We start from the raw sequence: 16,282 nt of genomic DNA on the forward strand, positions 1-16,282 counted from the left end.
CATGTACCATAACAAGCTCACCTGTCTGAAGGTGTCTGAACATCAGTGCAGGAAACAACTGCAACAGTCCAGGGAGATGACAACCGATATCTGTTCCCCCCTTAATGTTCTAACCTTGCACTACTCATTGCTGGTAGCACTGAATGTGAAAGTGGCCCTCGATTTCTTAGCATCAGATCCATTTCAGAGCTTGGCTGTTGAGCAATATGGGATCTCTCAGCTGGCTGCTTACCACTGCATTCACACCGTCAAGAAGCCTTTTTCGCAAGGGTGACTTACGTTTTCAGCTTCCCAGGCACAGCAAGCACAGAGGGCTATGGCTTTTTCCTGATAAAGCAAAATTCCCTCAGATGCAAAGTGTGATTGGCGTCACACATTTTGCCACCAAGGCACCAATGGACAAGCCTGACCAATTCATTAATGCGAAGGCCTGCCATGTCCAGGTGGTGCACTGAAAGAACTTCCTTTATGGCTGTTCATGTTTTCCAGACAGCTGCCACACTACCTTTATACTAAGAGAGCCAAGCTTGCCTCAGCTCTTCCACCCAGAACTCTGGTAAGTGGTTGGATTCTGGGCGATAAGGGCTACCCACTATAAAGATGGCTAATAACACACCTGGAAATCCACAAATGGAGCTCCAGCACCACTACACAGAGAGTCCCCTGTCCTCTAGGATTCTCACTGAGAAGGCCATCAGTCTGGCGCAAGTAGCATGCAGGAAAACTAGGATTTTAGCAGACATACTAGGACCCACGCAATGTTCCTCCCCACATCATCCTCCATCACTATGATCATTCCTCCAAACACCACCCCACTACCACACCATGTTCCACGGTCAGATGCACCTGGAATGGGAAACACGGTATCACCAATATTCTCTTATGAGAAGACTCTGGCTATGAATAGCTCGAGGTCTCAATCACCTTTCACATGAGTGCAACCACTTACAGGGAAATGCAGAGACAGGGATGTTTGTCTGACGCAGCAGAGCAGGAGCTCTGGAGAGACTGCAAGGGGAGTTGACTGAGGGTTTGTTCATGTTGGGGCAATTATAACAAGGCCAGTAGCGACATCAACAATGACATATTGTACTCACAGTTTGAAATTCAGGCAGCACTTCCAATCATAGAGTTTCATAGAATTTACAGTGCAGAACGAGGCCATTCGGCCCATCGAGTCTGAACCGGCCCTTGGCAAGAGCACCCTACCCAAGCCCACACTCCCACCCTCCCCGTAACCCAGTAACCCCACCCAACCTTTTTCAACACTAAGGGCAATTTAGCATGGCCAATCCACCTAACCTGCATATCTTTGGTCTGTGGGAGGAAACCGGAACACCCGGAGGAATCCCACACACTCACGGGGAGAACGTGCAGACTCCGCAGACAGTCACCCAAGCCTGGACCCTAGAGCTGTGAAGCAACTGTGCTAACCACTATGCTACCGTGCTGCCCATGCGTCATACTCTCAGCACAAACCAATGAACTCTTGCAGAGCACAATTGTCAGTGCAGGCAGATATTTTATTGGGCCCGTGTCAGGATCGGCCCACCTCCGCTAACGCCTGCAAACTAGCAGAGGAGGTAACAGGCCCTCCTCCACTCTGACCCTATCTCTCACCTAATAAAAAATTCTTCCGGCCAGCACTGCTGGGACAGAGGCGGGATCGTTACTTTGGGAAATGCTCAACTCTCGATTCCTGCATCTAAGAAAATCCAGCCCCAAAGTCGAACCAGTTCCAGCTGCTTCATCAATTACTTTCCCTCCACCATGAAGTCAGAATTGGGGGACCCTTGCTGATGATTGTACATTTTTCTGTACCATTTATGGTTCCTCAGATGAAGCACACGTACCTGCATGCATCAAGATCTGGACAAAATGTAGGTTTGGGCTGGTAAGTGGCAAGGAACATTCAAACTGCACAATCTTTCTTTGACATTCAACACATTACCATCACTGAAAACCCCAATCAACATTCTGGGGGTTACTATTGACCAGAAATTGAACTGGACCAGCTATATAAATACTGTGGCTACCAGAACAGCTTGGAGGCTGGGAATTCTGTGGCAAATGATTCACCTGATTCCCTAAGCCTCTCACCTTTCAACAAAGCACAAATCAAGAGTATGATGGAATATTCTTCACTTGCCTACACTGCAGGAACTCGCCAAAGCTCCTGCGAGAACAGTTTCCAAACCCGCAACCTCTAAAACCTGAAAGAACAAGGGCAGCAGAAGCATGGTAACACCATCACCTAAACATTCCCTTCCAAACCACAACATCGTGACTTAGAAATAAAACACTGTTCCTTCACAGTCCCTGGATCAAAAGCCTAGAACTCTGTTTCTAACAGCACTGTCCGTGTTCTTATATCATGGGGACTGTTGGGGTTCGAGAAGCTGGTTCATGAACATATTCTCAAAAGCAATTAGGAATGAGCACTAAACTCTGGCTTTGCCAGTGACACTCATGAATGAATAAACAAAAATCTGTATTTCAAATCTTTTTGCTCTTCCAATTACATTAATTTCTTATTTTCTAAGAAATAAGTAGCCTCCTTATTACTTCAAAAGGTTCCAGCTCAGCGCATCATATTTGCCTTTTATCTATAAGCCTATTGCAGTCTTCCATATTATTAGCTACATTTCCCAATTAAATTTAATCTGCAAATTTCAAAATTATACCATTAATCAATGTCCAATTGAGTCCACATTACTTTTTTGATAAACATCACTTTGCATTTTCTGCTAACCTGAGAAATGTCACTTAATTGCGACGTTCTGTTTTCAATTTTGCAGTCACCATTCAATGCATCCTGTTATCTGATCTCTGACTCACTATGTCTTGACCTTTGTTGTGACTCTTTTATAAAGCCCTTCTGAAACTCCATGTATATCACACCCACCATGTTGCCCTTGTCTACTCCTTCTGTTACCTCTTCAAATAATTTAGTAAGGGTGATTAATCACGACCTACCATTTAGAAATCCTTGCTGAACTTTCATTAATTTCTCAATTTCTAGATGTTTCGTCAACCATTTCTTCAGCAAAAAGTTACCATGCTTTTCTTGTCACTGATGTTCATCAAATTGTTCTATATTTTCAGGATTAGTTCTATGTGTCTTTTTGTCGATCGGAATTAAGATTGTTGTCAATCAGTGCTTTGCCACTATTTCATTTTTTAGCAGTGGATAGTTGTTCTTCTGCCATTTCCTCTATAGTTACTTTGTGTGTCCTTGGGTACAATCTTTCTGAACCCAATGTTCTGCACTCCTTACGCTTGGTTCATTTGTCTAGCCTATATTTTCTTTCTATTTTAACCATGACTTTAATTTTCTCTTTGTTAGAATCTTCAGTGAAAACTGAAGCAGAGGATCTTTCTTTTTGATGAAAAACACAACTCATGCAAATCTGCATAGCTGCTTCAGTATCCTATATTTATATCATAAATCTTTACTGATATAAACCATGTACTGCATTAAGTGTGCTTTCTCCCTTGTTAATAGATGCAAGCATAAGACTCAATGAAAAAAAAGATTGCAAGCATGTCTATTTCATTAAAGAGGTCTTCAAATTTTGATTGTGGTTCCAATAACTTCCACAATTGGGTATTCCTTATGGATGAAATGTGCTCCTGTTTACAAAGTCACTTGTTAGAGTGGGAGTAGGGACAAGGGAGGAAATATGAGCGAGGAATCAGTCCCTTTCTGCATTGCTCAAATACTCCCCCAGACAGATTGACCAATGATGCATTTGTAGTATATTGGCTTGGAGACAATGTCATTAATTTTACTATTTGTAAAATTTGTAGGAACTGATTTCCCAATATGTGGGTGTTAATGCACTTTAGGAAGTAACGTGATAATTAATGCTATAATGGAATAGAATTTATTACCAATGATAATTTAAAACACCCAATTAGATGTTAGGATGAATCATTCAACTCTATTGCTTCAAGCACCAATAAGGTGCTTTACATATCCTGATGTATTCCAGTGAACACTAATGAAAGTGATATCACACTTGGGTGGCAGCATAGCCTGGAAGATGAAGGTGAAATGTAAATTCAAACACCAAGTCTCCCTTTTGCAGAAGGAAAACTGTTTATTTTAATCAAACAATTTCTGAAAGCATTCAGTTTTCTGACGCCAACAACACAGAAAGGCAAATGTATGCCTCAAGGATGAAATTTCAGAAAGTCAACAAACTTTCCAAAGTCTCATTAGCAATAGAATTGCAGAAAATCAATCAATTCCACAAACTACTGAAATGGTTGAGAAGACTAAAAAGACCCAAAATTCCAGGCTCGATGCAATGGCTACATGAGTGGCAGTTTCCACTAACAGCATGCTACCGTCTGTCCAAGAAATTTCCGGCCTACTACACATTTGAACAACATCCTGTATACATTTCAGTGCAGTACAATGAGAGGTACGTGGGCCATACATCACAGCGATTGGCTTATAGAATTCATAGCATGTTCCTTTGTTTGTTTGGAATAGGCAAAATACAGAAGGTGCTCATCCAGCCTGCATTTCCAAAACCCAAAACAAAATATCTAATTTTATATGTGATTCTGCGATTGGACAGCACTTTCTGAACAATCCTGAAAGTGACACTTGTACCCAATTGAAGATAATCAGTCAAGCTCATAACGTGAATGATTTAGACCTGCTTGAAGTGACATACATTTATATGCAGGGACCCAATATCTTAATAAAAGGAACATGTTCAAATCGTTGTCCATTTTGAATTACCCAAGAGCTTGCGGAGCTTGGTCCATCACAATGCCTCGACCAGAGTAGACTTAGTAACCAAACATCACCCTTTTCTCCTGCAGTAAAAACCGTTGTTAACATTTGAAATTTGGTAATTTTGCATTTATCCTGATAAATGAAAGATAAAAAGCTTCGACAACATGCTTCTCTTTTCAGCAATAATCCGAATGTAGACTGGGATAATGTAAAGAAAAAAGAGGGGGAAGAGTTTCCTAATCAAAGTAGAATAATGCTTAGATTTACTATGGAAAAGATAAAGGAGCAATCTAGAATAAAAATGAATTGGAGCAGGGCTGATTTCAATGGGTTCAGAATGGATCTGTACTGGGTAAATTGGAATCAAAAACTGACAGGTAAAACTGTTACACAAAAAGGCTTACTTTGAGGGAAATGGTTCAATACAGTCAAGCTCCACTCCCACGAGGATGAAGATCACCCAAAGTCCTGGATGATGAGAGAAATAGAGAGTAAGGCAAAGCAAAGAAAGAGTTACTATGATAGATGTCGGATAGATAATACAAGTGGGAACCAGGCTGAATATATAAAGTGGGAAGAAGTGAAAAAGGAAAGACAGAGTGTGATGACCCATTTGCTTTTGGAAGGATGTATTTTCTTTTTGTGTGATATCCTGTTAAGACCAAGGTGGACTGGTGAGTATTCGGAAGGGGGGTCAATTGATTCCCTGATTAGGATTTAATTTGTTTTCAATAAATTCTCATATTACCTGGCGTTGCCATGGGGATGAACAGCTATGAAGCAAAGGGCAAGTAGAAAGCTAATTCCAGTGGGGTTGGGTCAGCCAGTTTTTATCTGTTTGGCAGTTCAGAAAACGCTGAGAATCTGGGTAAAACTAAAATAAGCAAAGTTCTCCCTGAATGGAACACCTTTCTGTTTGATAGACTTTTAATGAAAGGTGGCGTTGAAGCAGGTCTCTGAGAAGAGAGCAGAGACGGTGTTTTTAAAAACAATTGCTCTTTCATGGGATATGTTGCTGGCGAGGTCAGCATTTGTTGTCCTTCCCAAATTGCCCTTTGAGCAAATGGTTTGCCACTCCATGGGCTGTTAAGGGTCAACCACATTGCTGTGGACCTGGAGTCACATGTAGGTCAGAGCAGGTAAGGATAGAAGATTTCCTCCGCTGAACGACATCAGTGAACCAGATGGATTATTACAACAATCGATAATAGTTTCATGGTCACCATTACTGAGGCTAACTTTTCAATTCTAGATTATTAATTGATTTTAAATTCCACCAGATGCCATGGTGAGGTTTGAGCCCTTGTTCTGGATTACTAGTTCAGTGACATCACCACTACACCACCATTACTATGTGTTATGCAGTTGGGAAGCGCAGAGAACAGAAGACAGGAAGAGCGAGGAATTTTGGATTGGAGAAGACCCATTCCTTCTGTTTCAGTATTGACAAAAGCCCAAGGCCCCAGTTAAAAGGATTGTAGAAGGGAACCACTGGGGAATTTATGCCATCAACACTGTCATGCAGTAACATTTTGACTAGTGGTTTTCTTTCTGTTGACATTGTTGGGATTCATTTCTTTTTAAAGTTATCAGTCTCTATGGGGATAATAATACGAGTATGAGAAGAGACTGGCAGTCAACATGAAAGAGAATCCAAAAGTATGTGGAGGAAAGAATGAGTCTGAAGCCAGCCTGTACCATAAGACCGATTTATTTCCAAGCCTGCAGAGCACAGACTCAGACCCCAAACACCCATTTACACTCAAGAAATATTATACAACACGCTGCATTTGAAAACCGTTTTATACTCTTGGAGTGAAGCCCTAATACTTCCCTAGCTGGGGACTGCTGCTCTTCGATCACCAACTTCAAGCACATCCTCTATTGCTGCACAATTCCGACATTAACAAAGTCCCTTCTTTTAAGGAAAAAAATAAGAGATATATTTTATTTTCAGATGAAGAAAATAAAATTGAAGACAAGAAATAGTCACACATTTTCAAAACATACATTCCGAGTTGTCCCTCTTCTAATACTCTCAATAATATTTCACTGCAAGCATACCTTCTGGTGAAACAATCTGATATCAGATGGCTTGTATCAAACTATAGGAGCTGAGAGATATCCTTTCTCTCCACCATGTGTTACAAACTTGCAATGTCAATTTTCAAATAATTTAGAGTACCCAATTCTCTTTTTCCAATTAAGGGGCAATTTAGCATGGCCAATCCACCTACCCTGCACATCTTTGGATTGTGGGGGTGAGACCCAGGCAGACATAGGGATAATGTGTAAACTCCACACAGACAGTGACCTGGGGCCAGGATAGAACCCGGGTCCTTGGTGCCATGAGGCAATAGTGCTAACCAATGCACCACCATGCCACCCGTCAATCATTAATCTATTCACTCACACTCTTTCTGGAGTATACATTATCCCTAAGGGGTCGATTGTCAATGTGACATTCCATTGGGACATTTTCTTTGCCATATCCACCATATAATATTTCCCCCAATGCTTCGATAAAAAGAATGTCGGGCGGGATTCTCCGACCTCCCGCCGGGTCGGAGAATCGCCGGGGGCTGGCGTGAATCCCGCCCCCGCCGGTTGCCGAATTCTCCGGCACCGGATATTTGGCGGGGGTGGGAATCGCGTCGCGCCGGTTGGCGGGACCACCCCGGCGATTCTCTGGCCCGCGATGGGCCGAAGTCCCGCTGCTGGAATGCCTGTCCCGCCGGCGAGAATCAAACCACCTCTCTTACCGGCGGGACAAGGCAGCGCGGGCGGGCTCTGGGGTCCTGGGGGGGCCGGGGCGATCTGGCCCCGGGGGTGCCCCCACGGTGGCCTGGCCCATGATCGGGGCCCACCGATCCGCGGGAGGGCCTGTGCCGTGGGGGCACTCTTTTCCTTCCGCCTTTGCCATGGTCTCCACTATGGCGGAGGCGGAACAGACCCCCTCCACTGCGCATGCGCGGGGTGCCGTGAGTGGCCACTGACACTCCCGCGCATGCGCCGCACGGCAAAGTCATTTCCGTGCCAGCTGGCGGGGCACCAAAGGCCTTTCCTGCCAGCTGGCGGGGCGGAAATCAGTCCGGCGCGGGCCTAGCCCCTCAAGGTGAGGGCTCGGCCCCTCAAGATGCAGAGAATTCCGCACCTTTGGGGCGGCGCGATGCCGGACTGATTCGCGCCGTTTTTGGCGGCGGTCGGCAGACGTCGCGCCGATTGCGGAGAATCCCGCCCGTCATGTCAGCCAGATTTACTAGAGCAAGAGTCTCTGCAGCCAGGGTGCTCTTTACTAATTGCCTTATTTTCATGGCTTTCCAAGCCAAGGGCAACACTTCCCATTCCCCACCCCGCCTCAACAAGAAATATTACAAAACCTGCTACACATAAAAACCTATCAATGAGGTTTGCGTGAGAGGCACCATTGAACACAATCAACTCTATATTCTTAGGGTCACCCAAGTATAGAAACTTTAGTTTACATTTTTCTATCTTTAAATCTTTTTTAATACAATAATAATATCAGCCTTTATTAGTGTCACAAGTAGGCTTACATTAACGCTGCACTGAAGTTACTGTGAAAATCCCCTGGTCGCCACACTCCGGCACCTGTTACGGTACACTAAGGGAGAATTCGGAATGTCCAACTCACCTAACAAGCACATCTTTTGGGACTTCTGGGAGGAAACCAGAGTACCTGGAGGAAACCCACACAGACACGAGAAGAACGTGCAGACTCCGCATTACAGTGACCCAAGCCGGGAATTGAACCCGGGTCCCTGACGCTGTGAAGCAACACTGTGCTACCGTGCTGCCCGTTTATTCACCCATATCACATCCTGGACCTTGGGCTGTTTCATTATACTACTCTGTTCAAGAACATCTAAGCTTGTATTGGCCTCGTCTGTATGTCCAGCCTGTTTAATTACTCATTAGATTTCACAGCTTCTCTGTATCATCTTTGGAAGCATCTGATTCTTTCTGAGGACTGAGCCTGATTGACTGTGATCGGGCTAACATTGTCTAAATATGCTTGCTGCTTTAAGTAATCTCTGACCCATACTGTTTTATTTCTAATCCAATATATTTAAAGTCCTCATTTGCCTGACTCTCAACCTTAACTCTGTTCTAATAATGTCAATAACGTTTGTGTTGAAACTCACTTATACCACCCCATAATAAGTCCTCAACATGCATCGTGAAGATGCCTGCACGTTTCCCACCATGCTACCAATAAAATGCTACCTTCAGGTGATCCTGAAGGACTTTAACAACACAGATAGACTGAAACATACACTCTGGAACCATCATTTAAACCATCTGCACGTTTATTCAACTTCAAAATGTATTACTCTACCTTTCATGCCTCCCTAGGAGGTTTGAGAAACACTTCCCTCTGGAAGTGATCACCATGCAGAAATGCAGTTTTTATTATATCAATGGACTTACATTCCCATTACAACGTCACCAAAAGGGCAAGAAAAAAATTCAAAATTACCTCCCCTCCCATGGGTTAATCCGCTCTGACTTCTTCAGCAGCAAAGTATTATTCAAATACCCCAGCCACTAATCTACACATGACCATTTGGTAAGACCTTTTTTGTGCAGACCCACCTATGTGACAATGCTGGCTGAAATCTATATGGAACTTCTGAATACACATCAAACTCCCTCCAACTATCAAATTCCATTTGTTTAGCCTCCTCTGTATAGCTTTGTCCCCTAACTTGTTAGCTGCTACAAAAGCCTCTTGGTCATGAGGACTTCTGCTTCTGGTATCTTGTTGTGACAGTTCAGCATCTGCCATTGTACGATGTTGTCCAGTGAAGCGGTGACCTCTACTTGCCTATTGAAGTCCCCTGTGTGCCCCATCTGAGGCCCAATTCTCCATACGTGAGCGTTTCCTCACCTGGGATCTATCACCCGAGTCATCACTGTAACTTGTGCCATGTTTTTTTATTCCATTCTTCTACTTTATTCTTCGAGTCCATGCCTTCACTGCATGTCTATCATCCTGGATATTCAGCTTGTTCATATATTTTCTCGTAAATTTTCCTGAGTCCCATTATTGTTTCATCCGTCCTATTATCGGATCCTTCTGGATGATACAGTGCCCAGGAACCCATTTTGGGCAGCTGACCTCTGGACAAAATAGCCCCTTTCCTGTTTAACACAATTAGATTTTCTACTGACATCTAACTCCTGATTGATCATTTGTTCTCCCTCGGGCTCTGTCCCTCAAAATATATTAGTGTGTGATGCATATGGTTCTTCATCATCTTCCATCACATTGTCGGTGTTGACAAATTCATAACTCATTCTGATGACTAGTGAAGAAAAGATTTTTATTGTCGAATTACCATGTTGAATAATCAAAGTTTCCCCTCCAAAGTCCTAGAAATGTCCCTGAGCTTTTCCACACCCTTAGCTCCTCTCTCTTATAATAAACTGGATCACCTGCAGTAAATTCTGATGTGGTGCAATGCTCTCCTAATTCTGTCCTAGATCTCAGCCTTGATGCAAGCTTTCCGGTAATATTCATTTCTTCAAGCGCAAGGGAATAACACTGGAGATGACTTTGGATACTTAACATACACAAACTGGTATGGATTATATCTTTGCCACCCTCCCCCTCACTCCCCCTTCCCTCCCCCCCACCCCCACACACCCCAGCCCAAGAAATGTTTTGAATGCACCGACCATGCCAAAGCTGTTTGCAACTTGCAATCTAGTTGGGCAGCCAATATTTCATGCAACATTTTGTCAATTACCACATGGTTCCTCTCACATTATTGAACAGCTCTCAGCCATGGTATTCATGACTGTGATATTCAGACATTCACACATGTTCTGAAATTCATCAATTGCAAATTCTCCACCAGGAATTTCACTGGTGTTCCTAACCCAGTACCTATCCATTTCTCCATGACCTTATCTACAATTGTCTGTTTATTCCTGCCATTAACTACCATAGATAGGCTAAGCATATTGCCCTATCTATAAATTAAAGCAAAAAAAAAAACCCTCATCCATGTCCCACGATTTTACGTCCATTGCCAATTCCCTGGCCAGTGGCAGACTCACAACGGGAATCTTCAATATTTAACACATATCAGATTAAGCTGTAACTTGTTCATTAAAAGGTGTCATTTTCTTTATCCACCATTCTCGTATCTGAGTTTTCAATTACCATGACGCTGGATGTGCAAATTGTCTGTGTAACTTCCAGATAATCTTTTGTGGTCCACCAAACTTTTATCCCCAGGAGTTAAGAACATTTGGCCTCCCTGACAAGAAATACTTGACTTTTTCAATGGCAGGCAGTAATGACTTCCTTGCATAGAACTCAGATCTACGGTTTTACCAAACACAATTCTTTTGTCATTCCCCATGTCCAATCTCATTGGTGCTTTTTCAATGGTAGATTTACTCAACAGTTGAGGTATCTCACTAGAGATTACATCAGTACTGATGAAGAGACTGATCCCAGCTATCTTGCATGGGAAGACTACTTTTCTGGAAGATGGTAGTGTATTGTCATCGCCAAACCTAAAGCAAGAGGAGCTTCCATACTCCTTAACGTTCTGCTGATCTGCCACAGAACCATAGGATTCCTACAGTGCAGAAGGAGGCCATTCAGCCCAGTGAGTCTGCACCGACTCTCTGAAAGAGCACCCTACCTAGGTCCACTCACCCGCCCTACTCCCATAACCCAACCTAACCTACACACCTTGGACACAAAGAGGCAATTTAGCAATGCCAATCCACCGAACCTGCACATCGATAGATTCCAAGTAGCAATTAAGCCAATTCATCCCCCACACTGGAAGTGCAGCTGCTATCCAGCACTGTGCAGTTGAATGAATCATCACCCAAAATTCTCATCATGGATTCAAGCTCCCAGTGACCAACAAAATTCCTTTATGGTGGTCACCATCAGCATTTTCCGGGTAGAAATGATTTGTTTCATGCATTACTTCAAAAACACTATTCCTTTGCTGAAGGCAATTAGAATCGTGGGCGAAATTCTCCGGAAACGGCGCGATGTCCGCCGACTGGTGCCCAAAACGGCGCCAATCAGACGGGCATTGCGCTTCCCCAAAGGTGCTGAATGCTCCGCATCTTTGGGGGCCGAACCCCAACATTGAGGGGCTAGGCCGACGCCGGAGGAATTTCCGCCCCGCCAGCTGGCGGAAACGGCCTTTGTTGCCCCGCCAGCTGGCGCGGAAATGACATCTCCGGGTGGCGCATGCGCGGGAGTGTCAGCGGCCGCTGACAGTTTCCCACGCATGCGCAGTGGAGGGAGTCTCTTCCACCTCTGCCATGGTGGAGACCGTGGCGGAGGCGGAAGGGAAAGAGTGCCCCCACGGCACAGGCCCTCCCGCGGATCGGTGGGCCCCGATCGCGCGCCAGGCCACCATGGGGGCACCCCCCGGGGCCAGATCGCCCTGCGCCCCCCCCAGGACCCCGAAGCCTGCCCGCGCCGCCTTGTCCCGCCGGTAAGGTAGGTGATTTAATTTACGCCGGCGAGACAGGCAATTTATCGGCGGGACTTCGGCCCTTCCGGGCCGGAGAATCGAGCGGGGGGGCCCGCCAACTGGCGCGGCGCGATTCCCGCCCCCGCCGAATATCCGGTGCCGGAGAATTCGGCAACCGGCGGGGGCGGGATTCACGCCAACCCCCGGCGATTCTCCGACCCAGCGGGGGGTCGGAGAATGTCGCCCCATACCTGTAATATCCCGCATGGGATCTACAGGGTAGGAATTCTTGTCTTTCCTGTGCTCCTTGCGGAGTACGAGCTCCCCTGCTAGGGGCGGGTAGTCCAATTACCCTGTGTATACAAGGTCAGCCAGTAAGGTACTGACCAGACAGGAACCCAGTAGGGGTTTACTGGGAAATGTACATATATCGTTTGCAAATAAAACTTTGTTCTTATTTTTACTCTGTGTGGACTCCCCGTGTCCTTATTAAAATACCGATTGATCATTCCCCTTGCATTTCTCGGGTCCAAGAGCCTACGGTCGCCATCACAAACCTGCTTTTTGTCTTGATTCTCAAATTGGCTAGAATTGCGACAGCATTCAGATCCCCTATCAACAACCCCTGCAACTTACATTTTGGCAAACTCAAAGTTTGGTTACCATGGAATCTTCCATCCTTAATTTTACAGAAACATTTCTTTGGGGCAGCAGCCACCTGGTCTAGGAGTGGATCTTTTCTGCGAAATTGAACCCTAGTCAAAACAAAAAGTCGATCGAAATGAAAAATGCATGCACAGTGCAGTAACTTGAAAATTAGTACAGGCTCCGGGATTTCAAGTTTAAACTTTTTCAGTCTCTTAAACCACTTATCAAAAGTCCATATTATATTCCTCCATGGACTGATCATCAGCTTTCTTAGATTTACCAAAGGTGGACCATACTTGATATGCTTCCAGCAAATCATCCCATTTGTAAAACTTATCCTAAAACTGTAATCAGAGGGTTAATCCTGCTTCATTGTCCAAATCATCAACATTCAATTCTGAAAATGTTTAACTCTTAATCTTCCTTTTTGCTGGTAATGAGAAAGATAAGGCCATATCTTGCTTTCTCCAGAATAATGAGATAACCAGGTCCACAGTTCAACTTCAGTTTCCCATTGTTGGTTCATCCTCCAAAACAAATCAGTGGACAGTAACAGCCTGAGATGTCGCATCTCATTTCTACCATTCTGTAACTGAGGTGGTCAGGAGCAGTATGCTTCTTTTTCTCTCAGAGGATTGAGACAAAAAAGTTCTTATTAATCAACCAATCAACAGAACTTAATGTTCATGTTCTGCTTCCATGTTAAATCCAATATGTGTATGTTGAGGAAAGGACAAGTCTGAATCCAGCCTGCACCATCAGATAGGTTTATATCCAAGCCTGCAAAGTAAAGACACAGGGGTAGATTCTCTGTTGCCCGACGCTGATTTGCGATCAGGCGGGGCATTGAGTGTTAGGCTAAAAATGGGATCGGTCTCGTGCAATACAGCAATTTGCATGGAAGCCTAATATTCCCCCCTTCGCGATACTCCACCTCTCCTTAATGCTCCATCCTCCGCAGTACTCCACCTTTCCATGATCTCCACCCTCCGTGATGCTTCAATTCTCCGCAATGCTCCACCCTCCACAATGCTCCATTCTCTGCAATGCCCCACCCTCCACGATGCTCCACTCTCTGCAATGCCCCACCCTCCACAATGCTCTGCGATGCTCAACCCTTCGTGATGCTCCACTCTCCGCAATGCTCCACCCTCTGCAGTACACCACCCTCTGTAATGCTCCACACTCTGCAATGCTCAACCTTCCGCAATGTTCCACCTTGTCCAATGCTACACCCTCTGCAATGCTCCACCCTCTGCAATGCTCCACCTTCTCCAATGCTCCACTCCCCGCAATGCTTCACCCCCACGATGCTCCTGCAATGCTCCAACCTCTGCAATGCTCCACTCTCCGCAATGCTTCACCCCACACGATGCTCCACGCTCTGCAATGCTCCACCCTCTGCAATGCTCCACCTTCTCCAATGCTCCACCCTCCGCAATGCTTCACCCCCCACGATGCTCCACCCTCTGCAATGCTCCACCTTCTCCAATGCTCCACTCCCCGCAATGCTTCACCCCCACGATGCTCCTGCAATGCTCCAACCTCTGCAATGCTCCACTCTCCGCAATGCTTCACCCCCCACGATGCTCCACCCTCTGCAATGCTCCACCCTCTGCAATGCTCCACCTTCTCCAATGCTCCACTCCCCGCAATGCTTCACCCCCCACGATGCTCCACCCTCTGCAATACTCCACCTTCTCCAATGCTCCACTCCCCACAATGCTTCACCCCCACGATGCTCCACCCTCTGCAATGCTCCACCCTCTGCAATGCTCCACTCTCCGCAATGCTTCACCCCCCACGATGCTCAACCCTCCGCAATGCTCCACCTTGTCCAATGCTGCACCCTCTGCAATGCTCCACCCTCTGCAATGCTCCACCTTCTCCAATGCTCCACTCCCCGCAATGCTTCACCCCAACGATGCTCCACCCTCTGCAATGCTCCAACCTCTGCAATGCTCCACTCTCTGCAATGCTTCACCCTCCACGATGCTCCACCCTCTGCAATGCTCCACCCTCTGCAATGCTCCACCTTCTCCAATGCTCCACCCCCCGCAATGCTTCACCCCCCACGATGCTCCACCCTCTGCAATGCTCCACCCTCTGCAATGGTCCACCTTCTCCAATGCTCCACCCCCCCCGCAATGCTTCACCCCCCACGATGCTCCACCCTCTGCAATGCTCCACCTTCTCCAATGCTCCACTCTCCGCATGCTTCACCCCCCCCCCACTCTCCGCAATGCCCCACCCTCCACAATGCTCCATGCTCTGCGATGCTCAACCCTTTGTGATGCTCCACTCTCCGCAATGCTCCACCCTCTGCAATGCTCCACCTTCTCCAATGCTCCACCCTCTGAGATGCTTCATCCTCCGCAATGCTTCACCCCCCACTATTCTCCACCCTCTGCAATGCTCCAACCCTCTCAGCCGGGAGTCATGCAGTTTTTATTTTATTTATTTACGGGATGTGGGCATTGCTGGTTAGGCCAACATTTGTCGCCCATCCCCAGTTGCCCTTCAGAAGGTGGTGGTGAATTGCCTTTTTGAACCACTGCAATCCTTGAATTGTAGGTACACCCACTGTGCTGTTAGGGATGGAGTTCCAGCATGTTGCCTCAGCGACAGTTAAGGAATGGCGACATATTTCCAAGTCAGGGTTGGAAGTGACTTGGAGGGGAACCTCCAGTGGTGGTGTTCCCAGGTATCTGCTGCTCTTGTCCTTCTAGATGGTAGTGGTCATGAGTTTGGAAGGTGCTGTCTAAGGAACCTTGGTGAGTTACTGCAGAGCATCTTGTAGATGGTACACATGGCTGCCACTGTTCGGTGGAGGTGGAGGATTTGAATGTTTGTGCAATGGGGAGCAATCAAGCGGGCTGCTTTGTCCTAGATGGTGTTGACCTTCTTGAGTGCTGTAGGAGCTATACTCATCCAGACAAGTGGAGACTATCCCATTTTAGTCCTGACTTGTGCCTTGTAAATGATGGACAGGCTTTGGGGGGTCAGGAGGTGAGTTACACGCTGTAGGATTCCTAGTCTTAGACCTGTCCTGGTAGCCACAGTATTAATATGGCTAGTCCAGTTCAGTTTCTGATGAATGGAAACCCCTAGGATGTTGATTGTGGGGGATTCGGCAATGGTAATCATTGAATGACAAGGGGTGGTGGTTAGATTCTCTCTTGTAGGAGATGGTCATTGCCTGGTGCTTGTTTGGCACGAATGTAACTTGCCACACAACTACATCTACTTAAACCTGGACCAGTCCCAACAAGATGCCCAGACAGCAGGATTTGCCAACATCACTGGCATGCCCCAGGTCAAAGGGGAGGGAGGCAACTGAGGCACGCAATTCACCCTCTGAGCACCGATTCAACAATGGATGTCCTTCATCAACAAGAAG

The sequence above is a fragment of the Scyliorhinus torazame genome, chromosome 3 (assembly GCF_047496885.1).
Source record: "Scyliorhinus torazame isolate Kashiwa2021f chromosome 3, sScyTor2.1, whole genome shotgun sequence".
NCBI classification, from domain to species: Eukaryota; Metazoa; Chordata; class Chondrichthyes; order Carcharhiniformes; family Scyliorhinidae; genus Scyliorhinus; species Scyliorhinus torazame.